The sequence below is a fragment of the Nycticebus coucang genome, unplaced genomic scaffold (genome assembly GCF_027406575.1).
Source record: "Nycticebus coucang isolate mNycCou1 unplaced genomic scaffold, mNycCou1.pri scaffold_62, whole genome shotgun sequence".
NCBI classification, from domain to species: domain Eukaryota; kingdom Metazoa; phylum Chordata; class Mammalia; order Primates; family Lorisidae; genus Nycticebus; species Nycticebus coucang.
This window is the reverse complement of record NW_026515588.1, coordinates 181,950-207,745: the sequence shown is the minus strand read 5'-3', so window position 1 is coordinate 207,745 and position 25,796 is coordinate 181,950. Positions and strand designations below refer to the sequence as shown.

At 40.1% G+C, this 25,796-nt stretch overlaps 1 pseudogene; it reads right to left on the bottom strand.

The window, feature by feature from the left end:
• LOC128579524 (actin-related protein 2/3 complex subunit 1A-like) overlaps nt 1-13,021 on the bottom strand; it is a 41,346-nt pseudogene extending 28,325 nt beyond the window's left edge.
• Nucleotides 13,022-25,796: the final 12,775 nt, after the last annotated feature.

Sequence of the window (25,796 nt, the reverse complement as noted above, 5' to 3'; positions counted from 1 at the left end):
TAAATTCCCCTGCAGAAGAAAATCTGTTTTGAGTTCCCAGAACCTGTGCCTCAGGCCCTGTCTTTGCTGTTACCTGGTAGTTTGTATTCGCAGCATGGTTAGCTGTCAGTTCTAGCCTCCTGCTTTCCTTTGTGTAGCCTGATGATTTCCTGAGGGCTGTGTGCATCTTAGACTCAGTAAAGCAGTCATCTATGTCAGCCCCGCCCTGGGAGTCTTATCTGCACTGTATGTATGTTTTCTAGTCCCCGTGATCCACCCAGGCCAGTACCGCCTAAGGCAAACACTTGCTCAAGGGGTGTGTATCTCTGTCCCAGATCCACTCTGCCTGTGGTTGCCACCTGAGAAGATGCCCCACCTCCTCTGCTTGCCCAGAGAGACAGGGAGTGTGACTCCAGAACATCCAGGGTCAGCCCTATTGTTGCCAAAAACCACTGCTGCTCTGAGCCTTGGGGGCACCTCTGCTCCAGCATGGTTCCTTCTCAGTGAACCGTCCTCTCCTCACTCCCATGCTGCAGAATCAGCACTGACCAGCTGCAGTGCAGTCCCTGTCCACACCCCTCGAGAAATCACCCACGAATTTTGACTCCTGGGGGACATGCCTCCAGACCTCAGAGTGAGAGTTTAGGGGACTGCTTGGAGCTCAGAATTACAAGTAGAGAATTTATACTGTTTTACACAGTTTTATGCCTGGCAGGAGAGCACCATTGCACCATAGTAGAAGAAGTTGGTCCAGTTTTTAGAGGGTCTCTCCCATGGAGTATGATGGGAAGACTTTTGAACATTGCTCATTTGTCTATGTGGTACTCCGAGCTGTTTTTATGAGGAAGGGGACTCCCGTCCACTTGGTGGTGGATTTTGTACCTTTTTTTGTATCCTTGGGGTCGCAGCTCGCCTCAGCAGGGTTGATCTGTGTTCTTCAACCTTCTTTCTTGGTGCAACTCTGATCCGTCAGGTTACTTGCTAAATTTCTGTCATTTAACTTTCCTTCTGGATGAGAGCCTCTTTGGAAAGCTGGCTTCAGTCAGCCATCTTGTCTCCGCCCCCTAGTTATAAATTATTTTTACACACCATCCAGAATTACCAGAATTGATATGAACATAGGTGATTCCCACCAAGTGTAACTCCAGAGGGCACTTTCTAGCTCCACTTCACAGTCACAACACCCAGTTGTACAGGAATGTGCATTCTGTCCCAAGTAATGAAGCTACAATGGTCTCTCTACCAGTTTTCAATCTCCCTTCTTGAGTATTTACAGTACATGGTGTCCCAAAAATTGCCCCTACTGTCATCATGCATAGGCAAAGAGGGAAATTGCACCTATATATAGTTTTATTTACAACAAAATTTTATGAAACATTTAAAAACTATTTTCTGTGTGTTGCTACTTCCTTGTAAAATTTTGTAATGAGTATTTTGCAAAGATATATTTTAGCTACAATTTTCTATTTTCTGTATGTATGTTGACTTTGGGACAACCTGTAGATTTTTACAAACTATCTTTATAGGGCAGCAATCACCTGTTCTGTCTCTGTCTTTCAATTATCTTGATCTCTTTAGACCTAAAACTGATCCTGAGACTAGGAGGCCAGAAGCTCAACCTGGATCCCAGATGTGCATTGAGTACACCTGAGAATGTCCCCATTCCCATTTTTCTGTTTCTCTAATTCTCATGAATATACACAGGGCACTAACTACATCCCCACATGTGCAAGACCCAAATCTGCAGGTCCAAATTGTGACTCCAGGTATTTCCTTGGACACTGCTGGCTTCTTCAGAATCTGGAAACTTTAAAGTGCCAGCAACCTATGTCATGTTTCAAGATTGTGATTGTTGGTCTTCCTTGAACCAAAGATATTCTTGTTATTTATAAAGTGTTGAGCTGAGAGGACTCTGTGCTGGGTTTGCTTTCTCTAGATGAGTGCTGCTATAGTCTAGAACAGTGGCTCTCAACCTTCTTATTAAACCTCTTATTAACCTTCTTCTTATTAAAGCTGTGGCCCTTTAATACAGTTAAAAGGGGATGTGACCCACAGGTTGACAATCGCTGGTCTAGAAGGAGTAACAGCAGCAATAGGGGCAATTGTTAAATAAGCCACTTCAAAGACTCACTCAAAACCTGTGAAAATTTAAACAAACCCAAGATTGACCATTCCCTCCTGAAAAGTATAAGGCACAATGCAAGAGTTGATGGAAGAACAAGCAATTAATTCAAGAACATCATGAGGAGATGGCTGACTAATGTTGCAAAGACCACCTCATGTTTTTAGGTTGACCAGATGGTGGTGAAAGGGGAAAAGAGCTTGGGAAACTGTGTGGAAGCTTTCTGTGTGTATGTCTCCACGTCTCATTGAAATGGTTTCTTGCCTTCTGGTTGTCTGGCTGATACCAGCTAGACTAAAACAGAAATGGGGGTTAACTGCTCACTATTTTCCTTCGCAGGAAGTTCTGTTATCTTGGTTCTATAGTTAATGGCTCAAAACACTTCCTGAAATTCTTGTTTTTTTTTTTTTAATGAGACATAATCTCACCTTGTCACTCTCATTGGAGTGCTATGGCATCACAGGTAACAGCAACCTAAAACTCCTGCACTCAAGCCATCGTCTTGCCTCAGCCTCCCGAGTAGCTGGGACTACAGCTGCCCACCACAACACCCTGCTATTTTTACAGATAGGGTCTTGCACTAGCTCAGGCTAATCTGGAACTCCTGAGCTCAGAAAAGCCACCTGCCTTGGGCCTCCAAGAGTGCTGGGCCTACAGGCTTGAACCATTGGGCTGGCCTTCTTTCTGAAATTCTTAGGGAAGATTATAGGCATTATAAGAAAACTGATTATTTGCTTGAAGATAGAGTAACTGCTGCTGTTGCAGAATCAGATGCTTCGAGTGGGCATACTGTGAAATGCCTTGTATGCATATTAAACTCAGAGAGGTGATGTTTAGCTAAGTGTTTCTCAGCCCAGGCTTGTAGTTAGGATTCTATGTCTAGTTTGAAGAGGTACCATCATCTGCGATTCTGCCTGCCCACAGATTCAATTAGTGTGGGTTGTTTCATCCACGTGGTTTTAATTAAGTGCCCCCTGTGATGCTAAGGGAAGGCCAATGTCTAGCATGAGGGTTTCCATATACATTTAAGACAGTTGAGTTTATTTATTTTTTTTTTTCAGAAAGAGGGCACAGGCTCCATTTCCCATTTCCATAGCAGAAATTGCTGGCAGGGGAGGGAACTGGAAGCCAAGAAATTAGAAACTCACATTTTGGTCTTTACGTAGAACCTCCTTCCTGACTCTCTCCCATGATAAAGAATAGGTAAGGGTGAAATTTTCACTGTACTTGGAGGTTCCTATGCCTGTGGATGTGGTGGTAGCAGTTGAAGAGTTTGGGCTGATGTTTTAAAATGCATATTATCAAGATGGAGGAATAATGTGTCCAGATAATCTCACCTGAGAAGGAAATCAAGGGAAGGAGGAGAAGGAGAAAGAAATGATTGCTTTTCCGGTAAATGAGTCCAAGGTCCAGGGCTGTGCCCACTTTTTCTCCTGCACTATCATGTTAGAATTTTCAAACCTCTACATCTCTACTTGTGATGTTCCTGCTTAATGAGTTTGTTTCAAATACTCTTTTCCCATTATAATAGTGAAAAGTCTCCAAAAATTCTTCTCCTCTACATATGACAGTCTTCTTTCCCTTTTCTCCATCCAGGCTTGCCATATGCCCTAGAAAATTCTCACATTAAACTCATATCCTGCAATAGTGAAAATGTTCTCTTTCTTTCTGTTGAAAGTGGGAAAATGTGGATGTCAAGATTTCCACTGTGGATGAGGTTGGATCATTGTATATTAGCAGAAATGGGGAATATGTACTGTTTAGCTTCCATCTGGAAGCTCTATGGGGTCTATGTAAAAGAAGTTGATATACGTGTACTTTTACAGAAGGTGGCATGAACTGCCTAAAGTAACTCAAAGTTCTGAAAAACAGGATAATTACCAAAGATTTGCTTTCTAGAATGTTAAGAAGGACATATTTAAAGACAGGATTTGTGATTAGAAAACATGCCCGATATCTATACCTTAAACTTTGTCCAAACTGGGTTTTTCCAACGAGTTTTTATCAGGTTATAATTTACTTTTTCTGTCCAGTACTGTCACAGCCGTGATATCGTGTTTGCATTTGTGAATCACCACCTGATACTAATTTGTCCTGTTTACAGTGAGGTTAATTTTATTCACTCAGTTCTGATGTTCTTTGACACATATTCCATTGTAGGGTTCTGTATATTTTCTTTCTTTATTTATTTAACTTTTTTTAGAGACAGTCTCACTTTATTGCTTTTGGTAGAGTGTGGTGGCATCACAGCTCACAGCAACCTCCACTCCTGGGCTTAGGCAATTCTATTGCCGCAGCTTTCTGAGTAGCCGGGACTACAGGTGCCCGCCACAATGCCCAGCAATTTTTTTGTTGCAATTTTTTCAGGGTCGGATTTGAATCCGCCACCCTTGGTATATGGGGCCAGTGCCCTACCCATTGAGCCATAGGTGCTGCCCAGTACATCTTCTGTACTCTTAATAAGTACTTGGGGACATATCACTAATGTGCACAAACCAAAACATTTATTGAGGAAGCATCCCTTTCTTTTTAGATTCTCTTTTCTATACCTTGCTTTGGAAAGCAAAGTTTGTCATCTTTGTTTACTGGTTCAGAAATCAGTTGGGGTAAATCCAGTATGTACAGTTCACTGCATGTTTGACAAAATATTTTAATGGGACAGAGCATTATCATTCCTGTTTAGCTTGTTGGAAATTTAGAAATGGAATCTTCATCCTATATCTTCTGAATGAAAATCTACATTTTATCAAGATCTTCTGGTCTTAGTATTTTTTTTTTTTTAGTTGTTGTTTGTTTTTTTGAGACAGAGTCTCAAACTGTCGTCCTGGGTAGAGTGCTATGGCATCATAGCTCACAGTAACCTTCTACTAGGGCTCAAGTGATCCTCTTGACTCATTTTTTTTTAATTTTTAATAGAGATGGGGTCTCACTATTATGCTGTTTTCGAACATGTGAGCTCAAGCAATCCACTCCCTTGGCCTCCCAAAGTGCTAGGATTATAGATGTGAACCACCACCGTGCCCGGCCTATCTCCTGTTCTTTCTTATACATGTTAAAATTTTAGAGGTACTATTTACCTCACCATGACATTGTCATATAGAAAAATACACACAGCTTACATGGAATGATATAGATAAGTCACAAAAATATACATGCCTGTATTGGTGGCCTTTTATTTTTACCGTGCAAACCAAAAAACTATAGTGTCTACACTGGTTGTGTGGACACTATGCCGTCCCCTTCAGTGTTAGAGAACACTTGAGGGAATTTGTCTCTTCTGTACTGATTAGATAATTCCAGTCACTCATATACATCAGCAACAGTTCTCTTCACTCATTTAACTAAAAGTGAAATTCAATCACCCCTTATTTCTTGGCAAATATGTTTGTTTTTCAGGGAGTGTTGACATACACGGATGTGTCTATAGAATTCTCTATTAATGAGTGGGCCTGCCTGGACCCTGCTCAGCAGCATTTGTGTTGGGATGTCATGTTAGACAACTATAGAAACCTGGTCTTCCTCGGTGAGGATAACTTAAATACACACTTCTGGGTCTACACTAAGCATTTCATATTCTTTCTTTGTAAAATGTTTTTTATTCAGTTTCTTCTTTGACTGCATGAATGTCAAGTTCTTGTTTCTAAGGAAAACTTAAGGATGTCTTGATATAGTCAAGGAAATTTTGGAGATATTTTATTTTGGCATTAATCTTACCAATTTTTGAGCCAATGTATATCCTTCATTAGATTAATGGTAATTTCAGTAATTCAGTGGCATAGATTGTTACCCATACCTTTAAATCTGCTTGCTAGCACAAATTTTATTTCAGTAGCTCTGGGGAGTGGAATCAAGAGTTCTCCAACTTTAAGTACCTTTTTTTTTTTTTTTAATTCTTGGGGATTCATTGAGGGTACAAGAAACTAGGTTACACAGATTGCATTTGTTAGGTATAGTCCCTCTTAGAATTGTGCCTTGCCCCCAAAAGCTGTATCACACAAGACCCCACCCACTTCCCTCCTGCCCTCTCTATGCTCTTTCTTTCCCCATCCACTCTTCCTTCTCTCTCTCTATCTCCTTCCCTCACCACCACCACGTCACTAGTTATCATTAATTGTCCTAATATCAAAATTGAATACATAGAATTCATGCTTCTCCATTTTTGTGATGTTTTACTAAGAATAATGTGTTCTACTTCCATCCAGGTTAATATAAAGACTGTGAAGTCTCCATTTTTTAAATGGATGACTAGTATTCCATGGTATACATATACCACAGCTTGTTAATCCATTCCTGGGTTTGGGGGCTTTTAGGCTGTTTCTACATTTTGGTGATTGTAAATTGAGCTGTGACAAACAGTCTAGTGCAAGTGTCCTTATGACAAAAGGGGATTGTATTAGTTTGCAGTCACACCAACAGTGTAAAAGTATTCCTTTCTTTCCACATCTACACCAGCATCTGCAGTTTTGAGATTTTGTGATGTGGGCTATTCTTACTGGGGTTAGATGATATCTCAGGGTAGTTTTGATTTGCATTTTTCTAATAATTAGGGATAATGAGCATTTTTTCATATGTTTGCTAGCCATTCGTCTGTCTTCTTTAGAGAAGATTCTATTCATGTCTCTTCCCAATTGATATATGGAATTCTTGGCTTTTTTCATGTGGATTAATTTGAGTTCTTTATAGATTCTAGTTATCAAGCTTTTGTCTGATTCAAAATAAGCAAATATCCTTTCCCATTGTGTAGATTGTCTATTTGCTTTGGTTGTCTCCTCAGCTGTTCAGAAGCTTTTCAGTTTAATTAAGTCTCATTTGTTTATTTTTGTTGTTGTTGCAATTGCCATGGCATTCTTCATAAAGTTTTTATTGAGGCAGATATCTTCCAGTATTTTTCTTATGCTTTCTTTGTGGATTTTTATTGTTTTGTGCCTGAAATTTAAGTCCTTTATACATCTTGAATCAGTTCATAAGTGGAGAAAGGTGTGGGTCCACTTTCAGTCTTTTACATGTGGATATCAAGTTCTGCCAACACCATTTATTGAATAGGGATTCTTTCCCCCAGTGCATGTTCTTGTTTGGTATATTGAAGAGTAGGTGGCTGTAAGATGTCAGTTTCATTTCCTGTTTTTTAAAATTCAATTCCTAATGTCTATGTCTCTAATTTTGTGCCAGTACCATGCTATCTTGACCACTATGGCATTGTAGCACAGCCTAAAATCTGTCATGCAGATGCCTCTGGTTTTGTTTTTATCACTAAGAACTGCCTTAGCTATGCAGTATTTTTCTGGTTACAGGTATTTATGCAGGTATTTTTCTGGTTACATACAAAACACAGAATCATTTTTTCCAAGTTTTGAAAGTATGCTGGTCGGTATTTTAATAGGGATGGCATTGAATCAGTAGATTGCTTTGGGAAGTATAGACATTTTAAGAAATGTTGATTCTTCCCAGCCATGAGCATGGTATGTTCTTCCATTTGTTAATATCCTCTGCTATTTCCTTTCTTAGGGTCTCATAATTATTTTTACAGAGGTCCTTCACTTCTTTAGTTAGGCTTATTCCTAGGTATTTCATTTTCATTCAAGCTATGGTGAAGGGAGTTGTGTCCTTAATTAGTCTCTCATCTTGGCTGTTTTTTGTGTATACAAAGGCTGCTGACTTGTGGACATTGATTGAATATCCTGAGACATTACTGTATTTTTTTCAATTAAATCATAGCTGTGTACTTTAAAGGAATTATGGGGTACAATGTGCTGGTTTTATATACAATTTGAAATACTTCATCAAACTGGTTAACATAGCCTTTACTGCATTTTCTTAGTTATTGTATTAAGACATTTATTTTCTACACTTAGTAGATTTAACGTGTACTGCATTTTTTTGATGACTTCCAGGAGTCTTGTAGTTGACAAGTTTGGAGTTTTCTAAGTATAAGATCATATCCTCAGAAAGGAGGGAGAGTTTGACTTCCTCTGCTTTCATTTGGATGCCCTTTGTATTGGCTAGAACTTCCAGTACTATGTTAAATAGTAATGGTGACAGAGGACCACTTTGTCTGGTTCCAGTTCTAAGTGGAAAAGCTTTCAGTTTTACTCCATTCAGTAAAATATTAGCTGTGGGTTTGTCATAGATAGCTTCGATCAGTTTAAGAAATGTGCTAACTATGCCTATACTCTTCAGTGCTCTAATTAGAAAAGAAAGCTGGATTTTATCAAATGGTTTTTGTGCATCTATTGAGAGAATCATGTGGTTTTTGTTTTTGCTTCTGTTGATACGTTGAATAATGTTTATGGACTTGCATCCCTGGGATGAAACCTAGTTGATCATGATGTATGACTTTTTTTGATGATATCCTGTAATTTGTTGGCTAGGATTTTGGTAATAAGTTTTGCATCAATGTTCATTAGTGAAATTGGTCTGATGTTCTCCTTTTTAGTTGGGTCTTTTTCTGGTTTTGGTATCAGGCTGGTGTATGCTTTGTAGAACGTGTTGGATAAGATTCCTTCCTCCTCAATTTTTTGGAATAGTTTCTGCAGTATGGGAATAAGGTTTGATAGAATTCTGGTGTGAAGCCATCCGCACCAGGTCATTTTTTTGTTGGGAGAGATTTTATTGTTTCTTTGGTCTCAGTGCTTGAAATTGGTCTGTTCAGGAGATTTATTTCTTCCTGGGTAAGTCTAGGGGAGAGGGTGTGATTCCAAATATTGATCCATTTCCTTCCTTCACATTGTCAAATTCCTGGGCATAGAATTTCTTGTAGTATTTGGAGATAATGTAAGAGTATCTCTGTGGCATTGGTTATTATTTCCCCTTTATCATTTTTCCTTTTTCTTTTCTTTTTTGGAGATAGAGTGTCCTATATCACCCTCGGTAGAGTGCTGAGGCATCACAGCAAACTCAAAGTCTTGGGCTTGAGTCATTCTTCTGCCTCAGCCTCCTGAGTAGGTGAGAGACTACAGGCACTGCCACAACACCCGGCTATTTTGTTGGTGGTGGTGTTGTTGCAGTTGTCATTGGTGTTTAGCTGGGTCGGGCTGAGTTTGAACCCACCACCCTTCTTGTATGTGACTAAAACTGTAACCACTGTCTATGGGTGAGGAGCCTCCACTATATCATTTCTGATTGAGGTTACTGGAGATTTTACTTTTCTGTTTCTAATTAGTCTCTTGTTTTTTCATAAAACCAATTTTTTGTTTCATTAATTTTCTGAATGATTCTTTACTTTTTGATTTCATTAATCTCTGATTTAATTTTGGATATTTTTTTTCTTCTGCTGGGTTTAGGCTTGGATTGTTCTTCTTTTCCAATTCCATAAGATGGCTTGTGAGTTTGTTGATATGATCTCTGTTTTTGAATGTAGGCAACTAAAGTGATCAATTTTCCTCTCAGGACTGCTTTTGTTGTATCCCACAAGTTTTGGGAGCTTGTGTCTTCATTGTTGTTATGCTCAAGGCAGTTAATGATTTCCTTTTTTATTTCTTCCTGCAATCAATTGTCATTCAGCATAAGGTTGTTAAATTTCTGTGCCTTTGTGTGTGGTTGGATGTTTTTGTTGGAGTTGAGTTCCACCTTTAGTGCCTTGTGGTCTGAGAAGATACAAGGTAATATTTCAATTCTTTTGATTCTGTTAAGGTTTGTTTTGTGTCCTAGGATACGATCAATTTTGAAGAATGTTCAATGGGGCAATGAGAAGAATTTATATTCTTTATCTTTGGGAAGGAGTGTTCTATATACATCTATCAGGCACAGTTGTTCTAGAGTCTCATTTAAGACCCTGATATCTTTGTTTAATTTCTATTTAGAGGACCTGCCCAGCCCTGGGAGAGGAGTGGTAAAGACTCCTGTTATTATGGTATTATGGATATCATATTGCTCAGATTAAGTAAGGTCTGTTTTAAGAATCTGGGAGCATTTAAGTTGGGTACATAAATATTTGGAATTGAAATGGCTTCTTGTTGTATTTTTCCCTTGACCAATATAAAGTGACCATCTTTGTCTTTTTTGACTTCAGTTGCTTTAAATCTACATGTAGCTGAAAATAACAATCCCTCTTTTCTTCTGGATTCCATTTGCCTGAAAAATTGTCATGCAACCCTTAACTCTGAGTTTTAATTTATCTTTTGAGATTGGGTGTGTTTCCTACAAACAGCAAAGGATGGCTTGTGTTTTTTAATCCAGTCAGCCAATCTATGCCTCTTCAGTGGGGAATTCAAGCCATTAACATTTATTGAGATAATTGACAAGTGTGGTAGTGTTCTATTCATCTTATTTTGTGAAAGTGCATTTAGTATTTTTTTTTTTTACATCATTATGGAAGCTAGGCTCTGTCCTTTAATTTCTGGGTGTTTACTTTGCTGGTGGTCCATTGTGATGGTCAGTGTGTAGAACAGGTTGAAGTATTTCCTATAGAGCTGGTCTTGTTGTGGCGAATTTTCTCAATGTTTATATCACAGTAAAAGATTTGGTTTCTCCATCAATTTTAAAGCTTACCTTAGTGGGATATAGCATTCTAGGTTGGAAATTGTTCTGTTTAAGTAGATTAAAGGTAGATGACCATTGTCTTCTGGCCTGAAAAGTTTCATTAGAGAAGTCTATGGTCACCCTAATGGATTTGCCCCTCTAAGTCAATTGGCACTTAGTACTGGAAGCTTGCAATATCTTTTCTTTTGTCTTAACTTTGGACAAGTTCATCAAATGTGTCTTGGAGAAGCTCCATTAGAGTTAAGGCAACCTGGTGTCTGAAAAGAGTGTGTCAGAATCTTTGGTGATATTTGGAAAATTTTCATTCTTAATATTCTCTAGTATGGCTTCCATTCCTCTGGGTCATTCTTCTTCCCCTTCTGGGATACCAATAGCACATATGTTTGAACTCTTCCCAAAGTTCTATAATTCTGTCAGTGAATGTTCTGACAGTGAATGTTCTGCTTTCTGTCTCCTCTTTTCTGCCTCATTAACTATCTGATTTATCTCAAGAGCTTTGTCCTCTACCTCTGAATTTTTTTATTCTGCATGATCTAATATGTTGGTAATACTTTTATTGAATCTTTAAGTTTCTTAATTGACTGCTTCAATTCCTTCAGGTCTGCTATATCTTTTCTATATTCTGCATATCATTCATCTCTTAATTTGATTCTGTTTTTGGATTTCCTTTTGGTCATTTTCCATTTTATGAGCAGTTTCCTTCATTGTTTCCATCATTTCCTTCATTGTTTTTATCATGTGTATTCTAAATTCCCTTTATGTCATTATTAACATTTTTTTTTTTTATTGTTGGGGATTCATTGAGGGTACAATAAGCCAGGTTACACTGATTGCAATTTATTAACATTTCTTTATAGGTGGAATCTTCTGGAGTAGCTACCTCATGGTCCCTTGGGGAGGTTCCTTGGACTGGTTTTTCATGTTGCCAGGATTTTTCTGCAGATTCTTCTGCATGAGTGTTTTCTTTTACTTGTTTCTTTGCTTTAATTTTTCTTTCACTTCCTCTTGCTCTTTATGTTACTGTGCCTCTGACCTAAGGTTTTGATGAGTCCTTTTGGTACGGGAGCAGAAGGATGAGCAGATTTAAGAGCAAGAAGGGAAAAAAGATTTAGAAAGAGAAATAAAAAAGAGAAAGAAGAAAGGGTGAGTAAAAGGGAATATTGATGGGAAAAAAAAGTAGAATCACAGAAAGAGGGAGACAGGATTAATAAAGGTGTACAGTGGGTGCTTTGACTCAACCTTAAAAACCCCCAACCTGTGGGGTTGTTGGGTTGGGTGGTTCCCTTGAGGTCAGTAGCTCCTTGTCAGCCTGTTGAGACATAGTAGTCCACCTCCACTAAGTAGACAGGAAAGAAAAAAATAGTATAAATGAAACCCAAACAGAAAAACAGAAAACCTAATGGGATAAAATTGTGGGAAAAATTCAAATAATAGGGGCAGATACTCTAGCAAAAATGAAGTTCTAATTGTTATAGAAGGCTAGAATAGAAAATTATATTTAAACTAGAAAAATGAAGAAAGAAAGAAAGAAAGAAAAAGAAATAAAAGAAAAATCTAGAGGGAAAATGTTATACTAAAAAAAATTAAAAGCATTAAATAAAAAACAAAAACAAAAACAAACCAATATACATATATATCTTGCTGAATATTGTCCTGTAGTGGTGGTCTTCTGGGGTATGAGATGTTAATCACAATACTGATACAGCTGTACGAGATGGAGACTGGGAGTCTCTGCTGATTTCTCACACCTGGCAGGGTTGAGAGCCTAAATCTCTCCTCAGCCCACTTCAAAGACACTTTAAACCATTGGCCTTAGCTAAGCAGAAGCCTTCCCAGGAAAGCACTTGTTGCTGGGATCTCTCCTGAAGTGGCTGCCCGATTATCCAGTGTTCCAAAATTGGTCTCACTTAATGCCCCTGAGGGCCAATATAAGGCAGAACTGTTACTGCCAATTACTGAAATCTCCACTTTTCCCCATCGTCTCAGTCACTGCCTTTGTTCTACTCAGTCACTAGATTACTTGCCCAAGGTCTTCCAGCTCCATCCTTCCTCTTCGACCCTGAGGGCATATCCTACAGGGGCAGTTCTCCCATAATGGCTGCACAGGCTCTGTCTCCTTGAGGGAGAAGCCTGAAGAGGCAGTTCTCCCACAATGTCTGTGCTAGCGGCCCACAGCTGAACAATATTAGCTTTTTTCAGACTCAGCGGCTTAGTCCAGAGCCCTAGGGAATGTTTAAAGTCATCTACACTCTCACCCAAGTTCTCCCAAGGTAATTCAACCAAGTGCCCAAGTCCAAACAATTAAACAGCCCACAGGTAAGGTCTTTCCCGTTTGCAGTCTGTCTGCTGCTGTACAGTGGCAGGCAGCCTCTGACTGAAGAAACGCATGCAACTACTTGCCAGTTGTCCACTGCTTTTGTCCTCCTCGTGTGGTCCAGACATCTCTCGCTGTCTCCCTGTGTCCCCAAAGAGATGTTTCTGGTCAGATCCCACCAGCCAGAGATGCCTGGATTCTTCTCTCCCCCATTTCATTGTGTACGGTTGCAAAGAAGCTGTTACTCGCCTGCCAACTTGCTCCTCCCCTAACTTTAAATATTTTTTAAAGATTCTAAAGTTTTTATAAGGATCCTCTATGTGAAGATTATTATTTCAAGACCTGCTGTACAATTGAAGGAAAGGTTTTTCCAAGGCGCATATGCAAATCAAATTCAATAACTGGTTGCAGTTATGCATTGAAGTTTTTTGGACTTTTCAGTTGAAATTTTCCTGGTTTTGTAATCAGAAGATAATTAGTAGTTTGTGATTGGTAAAGTCTATATTTGTTTTCCTTCTAAGTTGATGTTGGGGTGCAGAAAATGATTCTTAAAAAACTGTAGCTTAGGCATGCTGAGTGCTTTTCAAAGTTGGAAAGCTTTTCAGAAATCATCCTGAATGTCAAGGTCCTTAAAACCTAGCCTTGCTTCACTCAACACCAGGGTAGAGGTAGACTCTCTAACATGTTCTTATGTAACAAAGTTTCTTACCAAAATAAAAACAGTTGCCTTCTATTGCTTTCCTGTAACCTCCTTATTTAGTGCAGATAGAAAATACAACCACTCCTGGAAGGTTTTTTCCGCAACATGATTTCTGCCTCTCTGGTGCATTCAGATTCCTAAAAAAGCATTAACAAGTTAGTTTCCTTCTTCCCAATCAGTTCATCCTCTGTAATCATTTTTTGCCTCTCAAAAAAATTACCATCTCTTTCTTCTGTTATGAAAATGAGAATTTAAACTTCTGTTCCCCAGTGGGAGTTTGGGGTAAATCTCTCCATGATTTCATCACATATGTAGTATATGAGTAAATTCATATGCCTTTTATTACTCTTCCATTTGTGAGTTGGTAATTGGGGAAACTTCAAAGAATTAATGGGAAGTTTTTCCCTTGGCTCTTGCATTAGCACATAATAAGAAATAAATTGGTGCTGGATTTTGGGTTCCTTGGGTATAAATGCAGAGCTGTAGAGTCTTTTTGGCCAAATTGCCTCATATATATTTTAACACTCTATAAGGGGACTTGTTTTCCCCAGCATTTTCCAAAGTTTGGGAACCAGAGTCAAAATTTACCACTTTTGTTTCTTCTGCCCAATTCTTCTAGGTCTTGGAGTAAAATACTCATTTTTCAGTTTCGTTTTCACTTTTTCAAACAGAACTTCCCATCCAATTTACATTATCACTTTTTTTTTCTTATTGCCCATTTCAAACACTTGCAGTATTTTTGTGTTTATTATTTGTTTACATAAGGTGGGGGGTGATTATTTTTTAAACTTTTTTACATTTCACATAAGAAAAAATGCGGACAATAGTCCTGTGATACTCCATGGTAAAAACTTTGTGCCTTACTCCTTTTATCTTGCCTGGGAACACACAGCTTACCAGAATGTCTTGGAATTGATATTCCCTATTGGTAACTGTACAGGATGACAGATCCTCATTCACACTCCTGTCTTTTCCCAGTCCTGAGCTTCATACTTATCTGAGGATGACCCAAGATGTCCATAGCATTCATATTTTCTTTAGAGTTCCATAAATATCAGTCCCTGGGACATTTCCTCCCAGAAGACATTCTGAAGAATGGGAGTAGAGCCTCTCAGAGGAGCAAATAAGTGTCCTTGAGGTTGAGAGAAGTCTTCTGGTATATTCTTCATGTAAAAAGCTAATCCATTAAGACTTTAAGATTTTTGGTACTAGCCTCAGTTTTCATTTCTTAGAGAGACATTCCCAGTCAGCCCATCAGATGCGGGTATTCAGGGGAAAATGCACAACTTATTTCTCAAATATTTCAAGGGAGCAAATACCAAAGGATAAATATACACCACCCCCAGCAAAGTCTTTTAAAAATCTGCAACCCAATACACACTTCATGTGCATTGAAATCAAGAGTGAAGTTTCTCCAGTGAGGGTGGCCACTAAGCAATTCTGTGATCAGAATAAGGGTGGGAGGTATAGGATAAGGATTCAAGGTATAGGGTGACCTTACTTGACAATTGAGAGGGGCATGTCTATATTCCAGTCACCAGTCTCATTCCCTGAATTTTGTGTCTTGAAAAGCTTTGCTCATTTATTTTAGCTTCATTTTTCCATTAACTATAAAATGTAATTCATCCATAGCCCTTGAAGAATATGAAAATATTCCTAAAGGTAAGACAGAAGTGAGTATTAAATATGGAGTCATATATTTCATTTCATAAAAAGTATGGTTTACCTTGTTTCTGCAGAGTAAATGTTATAAGGTTCTGAGATTTCTAATTTTTTTAGGGTGATTTCAAATGGGAATCCTGAGCTTAGCTTTGGAAAGATATCATGAAAATAAAAGACAACTGGGAGGCTGAGGTGGGAGGATCACTTGAGTCCAAGAGTTTGAGACCTCTCCAGGCATGGTGGCTCGCACCTCTAATCCCAGCAATAGGGAGATCGAGGTGGGTGGGTTGCCTAAGCTCACGAACTCAAGATCAACCTGAGCATGAGCAAGGTCCTGTCTCTAAAAACTAGTCAGGTATTGTGGTGGGCACCTATAATCCCAGCTACTTGAGAAGGTGAGACAAGAGGATCATTTGAACCCAAGAGTTTGAGTTTGCTGTGAGCTAAGATTCCACAGCAGTCTACAGAGGGTGACCAAGTGAAACTCTATCTCAAAAAAAAAGAAAAAGAGTTTGAAACCAACATGAACAACATAGCAAGAACCCATCTCTACAAAAAATTAGAAAAATTAGTGGGGCATGGTGGTACGTGCCTGTAGTCCCAGCTAATAAGGAGTATGAGGTCTCCTGCCCACAGGCTGTCACACCACAAATTGTGCAGTGATTACACATCACCTCTTGTTGTCAGAGGGGACTAGGGTCTTTGAGAGGAGGAGTTCTGAGGTTGGATTCCTTCTCCCTATTGTGACACCCATTTTTTTATGGACATGAAGACTAGACAGGGATGTGGTCATATTTCTACTGGAATCAAACTCATAGGTCCTTCACCTTTAGAATGTCCCATCAAAACCCCACACCAGTGTGAAGAGACTTCTGGCTTGTCCCAACCCTCAGATCTTGAATTTGTAGCAGCAACCTGGCTCTTCAGCCACGCTGCTGTCCCAGGCAAAGGCAATCTCATCTCTCTGCATGGAACAGAAAGAAGCCTGAGCATATCCCACCCTTGGCTATCATTCCTAGCATTTTCACACCAAAAGAAGTTACTGAGGCAGATATAAATCAGTGGAAGATTATTAAGACAATGTTTATAGCCATTACTGGAAAAAAATGCAAATTACAGATGTATCTTTTATTTTTCAGAAGGAGCAGTTGGGAACTTCAGTATTTAAACATGAGAAGGCATACAGAAGAACTAGGGCAATGGATACTGAGGTAAAATATTTACATTTTTGTAAAGTGTAGGAAATTTACATTTTACACAGGATAACCTGAATTCAAACTTGAACAGAAAAAGAGAGTGAAGGAAAAATCAATTTTCTGGCTCTGTGCCCATGGCTCAGTGGTTAGAGCACTGGCCAGGTACACTGAAGCTGGTGGGTTCCAAACCAGCCCAGGCCTGCTAAACAACAGTGACAACTACAACAAAGAAATAGCTGGGCGTTGTAGTGGGCAACTCTAATCCCAGCTACTTGAGAGGCTGAGGCAAAAGAATCACTTAAGCCCAAGATTTTGAGGTTGCTGTTAGCTGTGTTGTTACAGTACTCTACTGAGGGTGGCATCATGAGACTGTGTTTCAAAAAAAAAAATTTTTTTTTTTTGGTAAATGTCCCTGGGTTGATCTTGTCTCTGTCCTACACCTGCAAAGATAAACTTGTACAAAACATTATTAGTATGCAATCAAACAGACTTTAGTTTTAGGAGGTAGATTTGGGCTGCAAACCAAAAGTTGGGTTACACATTTTTGCTTTTGGGTTACCAGCAAGAAATTCCTTTATGAATTATCTGAGGGCAGTCTTTACGGAAGGACTGCCTATTTTCAATCTCTCATTTAGGGCAGTTTCACTACAGGGTGTCCCCCTCCCCCAATTTTTTTTTTTTTTTAGGACAGAGTCTCACTTTACCACCTTTGGTAGGTGCCGTTGCATCACAGCTCAGAGCAGGCTCCAACTCCTGGGCTTAGGAGATTCTCTTGCCTCAGCCTCCCTTGTAGCTGAGACTATAGCACCCGCCACAACACCCAGCTATCTTTGTTGTTGTTGTAGTTTGGCCAGGGTCTGGTTTGAACCCTCCACCCTCGGCATATGGGGCCGGCGCTCTACCCACTGAGCCACAGGCACTGCCCCCACTGAAAATTACCTCTGAAGTCACCATAGATAGGGAAACGGGAAATTGTAGCTAAAGGTACCTTTATTTACAAAATATTTATTATGAAATTATAGAAAATATTTACAAAATATTCTCTATGTGTTGGCTACCTCTTTGTAAAATTGGTAATGAATATTGTGTAAAAATATGTTTAGGTCCAATTTCTGATTTTCCATACATATAGAGACATTGGGGTGACTTTGGGGACAATCTGTAGAGTTCTTCAAAAATACATTTATAGAACAACAATCACCCCTCTTTCTCTGTCATATAATGACCCTGATATCTTTAGACCCACAACTGATACAGAGATTATGGGGCCCAGAAACAAATCCTGAATTACAGATGTGCATTAAGGTACTTGAGGATTTCCATTTTTCCATTTTCCTTTTTTCTGAATTCCTTTGGATGTACACAGGGCACTAGCTTGCTCCCCAGTTCTCCAAGACCCAAATCTGTAGTTCCAAATTCTAAATCCAGTTCTTTCATCAGACACTGCTACCTTCTCTAGCCCTTGGAAACTTTGAAGGTCCAGCAGAGAATGACATGTTTCAAGATTATGATTGGTGTTCTTAACTTAGACTAAAAGTATTTGTGTTGTTAACAAAGTGCTGGGTAGAAGGGACTCTGCTGTGTTCTCTAGCTGAGTGCTGCTCTAGTCTAGGACAAGTAACACCAATAATAGGGGGAATTGTTGAAGAAGTCATTTCATAGACTCGCTCAAAAAGTGAAAAATTTTATTCAAATTCACTTCCCAAAAGCCTAACTCAGCATACCAGAGTTGGTAGGGAAAAAAGCAGATTATTCAAGAGCAACATAAGGGCTCAGTGTCTGTCGGTCAGTGGTTAGTGCTCTGACCACATGGTCTGGGGCTGGTGGATTCAACTGTCCCAGGCCTGCTAAACAAAACAAAATACCAGGGCATTATGGTGGGCACCTGTTTTTCTAGCTACTATGGAGGCTGAGGCAAGAGAATTGCTTGAGCCCAAGAGTTTGAGGTTGCTGTGAGCTGTGACACAACAGGACTCTACAGTGGATGACCTAATGAGACTCTGTCTCAAAAAAATAAAAAATAAAAAAAGAGCAACATGAGGAGATGGCAGACTAATGTTGCAAAAACCACCTCATGCTCCTCAGCTGACCAAAAGGTTGTGAAAGGGAAAGGAGCCTGGGAAGCTATGTGCAGGAGCTTTCTATTTGTAGGTCCCCCTGGCTTGTTGCAAAGGTTACTTGCCATCTGGCAGTCTGCTGGAGGACGACAGAAGTGGAGGTTAACTGCTCAGCATTTTTCTTCACCGGAAGTTCTGCAATCTTGGTTCTTTGGTTAATTGCTAAACACCCATTCCTGAAATTCTTTTTTTTGTTTTTTGAGACAGAGCCTCAAGCTCTCACCCTGGGTAGAGTACAGTGGCATCACAGCTCACAGCAACATCCAACTCCTAGGCTCAAGCGATTCTCTTGCCTCCACCTCCCAAGTACCTGGGACTACAGCCGCCCACAACAACCCCTGGCTATTTTTTATTTGCAGCTGTCATTGTTGTTTGGTGGGCCCAGGCTGGATTCGAACCCACCAGCTCAGGTGTATGTGGCTGGCCCCGTAGCTGCTTGAGCCACAGGTGCTGAGCCCATTCCTGAAATTCTTAAACAAGGACATAAATAGCCATTGTAAAAAATAGTGACAATTTGCTTTAAGATAGAGTAATTGCTGCTCTTGCAGGATCCCGTACTTAGAGGGGCCCAGGATACTGAATAACTTGTGTGCGTATTAAATCCTGGGAGGCGATGCTTACCTGAGTGGTTCTCAGCCCAGGCTTCCAGATAGGATTCCATGTCCAGTTTGAAGAAATGCCATCATCTGTGATTCCACCTTCTCACAGTTTCTGTTAGTCTGTGTTGTTTTATCCACATGGTTTTATTGATGTTAAGGTTAGGCCAGTGTCAAGCATGAGAGTTTTAAAATGTGTTGAGGCTCTTTTCCCAAGAGAGGTCACAGGGCCTGACCTGCTTGTGCTTCATGGGGACAGGACAGTACCACCAATATTACCTTGGCATAGCCGAAATTGCTAGCAGGGTAGGGCAAGAAATATGAAAGTCACACTTTGGTTTTTATGTGAAAGCTCCTTGTTCCAGACTGTCTCCTGTAATAAAGAAGTGGAAAGGGTATATATATACATATATGCACACTTTGTTTTGCTTCAAGGTTACTCAGCCTGTGGATGTGGTGGGAACAAGTGAAGGGGCTGTGCTGATGCCTTTAAAGCCATATTACCAGGATGCAGTTGGAATATATATCCGGGTAATCTCACCTGAGAAGGAAATTAAGGGCAGTCAGGGAAAGAGAAGGAATTGGTTGCTTCTCAGCTAAATGTGTCTTAACGCAGGGTTGTGACTACCTTTTCTTCTGCAATATCTCACGTTTTGAAGTTGGAAATCTTTTCCTCTCTATGTGAAATGTTCCTGCGTAATGAGCTTGTTTCAAATACTCTTTTGCCCTTTTTTTGTAATAGTGAAGAGGCTCTGAGAAATCCTCCTCCCCTCCGTATACAGCAGTGTCTTCTCTCCATTCTCTCCATCCAAATTCCCATATGCCCCTGGAGAATTTTCATCACAAATTTATGTTTATAATAAATTATGTTTTGTAATTCTGCAAATGTTCCCTTTGTGCCTATTTTAACTTTTTTTTTTGCAGCTGTCACTGTTGTTCGGGTGGGCCTGGGCTGGATTCAAACCCGCTAGTTCAGGTGTATGTGGCTAATGCCTTACTCACTTGAGCCAAAGCACCAAGTCTTGTGCCTATTTTAAATGGAAATGAGTGGATACCTGGGGTGGATGATGTTGGGTCATTGGATATTAACAAAGCAGGGGACTAAGTACTGTTCAGTTTTGGTCCGGAAGCGCCCTCAGTGCTGTGTAAAGTAAGGTGATACACGTGCAGTTTACAGGAGATGGCATTAATGGCCTAGAGTAACTCAAAGTTCTCAAAATCAGAAGTATTAGAAAAGCTTTGCTTTCTAGGATGCTAAGGAGAGTTTTTAAAGATAGCATTAGAGATTAGAAAATAGGGCAGATATCTGTACATTTAGTGTTTTTAGTTGTTGTTATTGTTGTTCTTTTTTTGAGACGGAGTCTCAAGCTCTCCCTCTGGGTAGAGTGCCTTGGTATCACAGCTCAGAGCAAACTCCAACTTTTGGGCTTAAGCGATTCTCTTGCCTCCACGTCCCAAGTAGCTGGGACTGCAGGCACTTGCCACAGTGCCCGGCTATTTTTTGGTTGTAGTTGTCATTGTTATTTAGCAGGCTCAGGCTGGATTTGAACACACCAGCTCCCGTGTATGTGGCTGGTGACCTCGCTGCTGAACTACAATCGCCAAGCCTGTATTTTCAACTTCAAAAAAATTTTTTTTCACTGGTTTTTATCAGAATATGATTAAGTGCTCATATGCACCTTCTGAGATTCTCTTTTTATACCTTGGTTTGAAAATAAAGGCTCTAATGGTCGTTTACTGGATCAACATTCAACTGGGATAAATCCAGTCTCACATGTGATAAAATACTATCAAAGGACAAAAATATTGGCATCCCCATTAAGCTTGTTGGAAATTCAAAAATGAAGCTTTACCCAATATCTTCTGAGTAAAAAACTGCATTTGAGTCTTGGTGCTCATATTACAGTGGTTACTTGCCAGCCACTTGCACCAAGGCTGACTCGTTCCACCCCGGCCCAGGCCAGCTAAACAGCAGTGACAACTGCAAGAAGAAAATAGCCAGGTGTTGTAGTGGATGCCCGGAGTCCCAGCTACTTAGGAAGCTGAGGCAAGAGAATCTCTGAAGCCCCAGAGGTGTGAGCTGTGACACCATTGCACTTTACCAAGAGCGATATAGTGAGACTATGTCTCAAAAAAAAAAAAAAAACACAACCCACAAAAACTTCAGTTCATGCTTGCACACATTAAAATCTTAGGGCTTCCATTTACCTCACCATGATATTTTCACGTAAGAAATATGCACAGGTTATAGAGTATGATGTAAGCAGGCACAAGAATCCACATGCCTGTATTGGTGGCCTGATTTTTGCATTGTAAAGCCAAAAAGCACATTATCTACACTGGGGTTGTGAACGTTATCCCATCATCTTTCCTCAGTGTTAGAGAGCACATGAGGGAGTATCTCTGTGCTGTACTTACTACATAATACCATTCAGTCATGTAAGTCAAAAGAAGTTCTCACCCACTCATTTATGTAAAAATGAAATTAAAACATCCTATGACATCATGATAAACATGGTTTTTGTTAGTTTTTTTCTTCTTTTTCAGGAACTGTTGACATTCAGAGATGTGTCTATAGAATTCTCTATGGATGAGTGGGACTGCCTGGACCCTGCTCAGCAGAATTTGTATCGGGATGTCATGTTAGAGACCTACAGTCACCTGGTCTTCCTAGGTGAGGATAACGTACATACACATTTCCTACTATACACTAAGCATTTCTCTGTAGGTGGGTTTTGTGGAGATTCTTCTTTGACTGCATTACTTTCAGATTGTTGTTTCTAAGGAAAACATAAGTTCTTGGTGTAGAAAAGACAATATTTCAGATGTTATCTTGGCATTATATCCTTCCCTACATTGATGGTAATTTCAGAAATGCAGAGGCTTAGAATTGTTGCCCAATTCTGTTTCTCTTGTTTAAGCCTCGTTTCTAGCACCAAATTTTATTTGCGTAGTACTGGGTAGTGGAGCATTTTAAATCCTTTTAAAATACTGTAAAGTATCTGTCAGAAACCTCAATTTTTAGATTATTCTTTTGGGATCTCTAAAATGTTGTGTTCTCTATTCTACGAAGTTACTAGATTGTTAACTGATGAAGCCCAACAAGCGTCATGTTATTTTTTTTTTCTAATGAAACAGGGCTTGCCATCTCTAAGCCTGAGCTCATCACCTGTCTGGAGCAAAGGAAAGAACCCTGGAAGGTGAAGACTCACCAGACAGTGGTCAAGCACCCAGGTAGGTTGGAGTGAATGAAGCAGATAACACTGGTCAGAGTTCCAAAGTTGAAGGAGGAAACCAAACAACGCAACGTGATTAGGGAAGCTCAGCTTAATTGGAAATAATTTCTGGGAAGCCTGGGTTTCTTTCTCTTGTTATATAAAGGCACCTCTGTTCTTGTTTTCATTTCTTATGTTTATTTTCTCATTGAGACAAAGGCTCACTGTGTTGCCATCAGACTAGCATGCCATGGCATCAGAGTAGCCTGGCCTTTTCTTTTTAATTTTTAGAAAAAGTTTAGTTTTCAGTGATGTTCTTTCTCATTTATAGTGAAAAGAAAGAACTTTCTATAGCTTATCCAGGACTGCAAAATTGGACTGCTGTTCTATTTTCAGAATATAAAAATATTTCTGTATTTTTGAGGATCTCTGAAACATTTTTAAGAAATTTTCTTTAGGCCTGGTGCCTATAGCTAAAGTGGCTAAGGAGCCAGCCACATACACCAGAGCTGGTGGGTTCGAATCCAGCTTGGGCCTGCCAAACAACAATGGCAACTACAACCAAAAACTAGCCAGGTGTTTTATCAGAGCACTTAAGAATCTCCCCCAAATATTAAAAAAAACTCACGTTATTTAATTTTAACATTTTCTTTACATGAACTGTGATAAATAATTTAAGTCGTGTATGCTCTAATTTCTCAACTTTATTTTATTTCTTTTTATATTTTTGAGACAGAGTCTCAAGCTGTTGCCCTCAGTAGAGTGCAGTAGCATCATAGCTCACAGCAACCTTGATATTTTGGGCTTAAGGGATTTTCTTGCCTTAGCCTCCCAAATAGCTGGGACTACAGGTGCCTACAACATCACCAGGCTATTTTTTGTTTGTAGTTGTCCTTGTTGTTTGACAGGCCGGGGCTAGATTCGAGCCCGCCAGCTCTGGTGTATGTTTCTGGCGACGTAGCTGCTGAGGTACAGGTGCTGATCCCAATTTATCAACTTTTTGTTGTTGTGGTTTTGAAACAGAACCTCAAGCTGTTGCCCTGGGTGAAATGCCATGGCATCACAGCTCACAGCAACCTCCAACTCCTGGGATTAAGCGATTCTCTTGTCTCAGCCTCCCAAGTAGCTAGGACTAAAAGCACCTGCCTCAACGTCAGGTTACTTTTTGGTTATAGTTGTCATTGTTGTTTGGCAGGCCGTGGCTGGATTTGAACGTGCCACCTCTGGTATATGTGGCTGAGCTACAGGCGCCAAGCCCTGATTTCTCAACATTAACATAGTTAAATGTATCTACTCTGTACATTTCTTACGTATACTATGTCATTGGGGAGTTACAGTATTCTCAAGCATATATTAAATTCTCTCTTGTTACAAAATCACTCTTATAAACTTTTTCTGGACATTTTCTCCATCTATCACCCTGGGGTTGACTTCAGAGGCATTGTAGATCACAGCAACGTCAAACTCTTGTGTACAAGTGATCCTCTCTTTTCAGCCTCCCTGGTAGGTGGGACTAGACCTGTTTGCCAGAGTGCCTGGGTAGTTTTTCTATTTTTAGCAAAGAAGTGGTCTTGATCTTTCTCAGGCTGGTCTTGAACCAGGTGATCCACTGGCCTTGGCCTCCTAAAATGATTAAGATTACAGATACGGGCCACCATACCTGTCATAAATCACCCTTTATAGCTATCTCTTGCTTAGGTTTTGCTTATCAGGACTGTATTACGGACACACACGCACACACATACACAGAAACACAGTAGACCTTTGTAAGTTGGCCACCCAAAGGATTGTAAAAATCTTGTCAACACACATAGGTCATTAGCATAAGGAACTTGGCCTAGCGTTCTGATATGTACTTGTGTTGCATGCCCAGTCTACGTACATTAGGTGAACTTGGAGAGTTGTTTAATGTAGGGAGGTGGTAAATTGGGTGTCTGTCTGTATGTACGTATACACACAAGTAGATATATAAACATCTCATATACACATACAGAAAAAGTGCCAAGGTCTTCAGGCCTGTGTCCATTGTCATGAGTAAGTATCTCCTTTCAGGTCTCTGGATAGGTGGGAACAGCCCCAGATCATGGCTGGGAGAAGTTGGAGATGCCCACATAATCACTTCAGCATTCTCAGTGGGGCTTGGCGCCCATAGCCCAGTGGTTATGGCACTCACAACACACACCAAGGGTGGCCGGTTTGAACCCAGCCCAGGCCTGCTAAACAACAACTACAACTGCAACAAAAAAATAGCCAGGCATTGTGTTGGGTACCTGTTGTCCCAGCTACTTAGGAGGCTGAGGCAAAAGAATCACTGAAGCCCAAGACTTGGAGGTTGCTATGAGCTGTGATGCCGTAGTACTCTACCTAGCACAACATATTGAGACTCTGTCCCCCCTCCAAAAAAAAGAAACAAAATTCTCAGTGGGACAATTTTATTTTAGTGTTCATTCTGAGTATGATGTATGATATTTCATTGTGATTTTGCTTTGCATTTCTTCAGCAGCTACTAATTTTGAGCACCCTTTCAAATGCTTGTTAGCTCTATATCTTGTTTGAAAAATGTCAGTTCAGGTCGGCGCCTGTGGCTCAGTGAGTAGGGCGCCGGTCCCATATGCCGGAGGTGGCGGGTTCAAACCCAGCCCCGGCCAAAAACCACAAAAAAAAAAAGAAAAAAAAAAGAAAAAAAAAGAAAAATGTCAGTTCAATCCTATGTCACTTTTTCTTTTCTTTTTTTTTCTTTTTAAGAGACAGAGTCTCACTTTGTCACTGTTGGTAGAGTGCTGTGATGTCACAGCTCACAGCAACCTCCAGCTCTTGGGCTTAGGTGATTTTTTTGCCTCAGTCCCAAGTAGCTAGAACTATAGGCGCTCGCCACAAAGCTTGGCTATTTGCTGCAGTTTTCCCTGGACTGGGTTTGAACCTGCTTTTCTAGGTATATGGGGCCAGCACCCTACTCACTGAGACACAGGCTCTGCCCTTTCATTTCTTTTTTTTTTTTTATTGAGACAGAGTGTCACTGTTGCTCTTGGTAGAGTGCTGTATCATCATAGTTCACAGCAACCTCAAACTCCTGGGATAGAGAGTATCTTGCCTCAGCCTCCCAAGTACCTGGGAATACAGGCACCCGCCTCAATTCCCAGCTATATTTTAGAGAGGAGGTCTCACTGTTGCTCAGGCTCTTCACAACCTCTCCTGGCCTGAAGCAATCCTCCAGCCTCATCCTTCAAGAGTGCTACTATTACAGCCCTGAGACACCATGGCCAGCCTTATTTTGCTAGTTTTGACTAGAGAGATCTGTCATGTTTCTTTGTTAGGTCTAAGTAATACACCATGTTCAAGTTGTCTGTTACCTTATTAATCTTTTTTCTAACCTTTAGTTGATTATTAAAAGTGGTGTGTTATGTAAGGGTATATGGC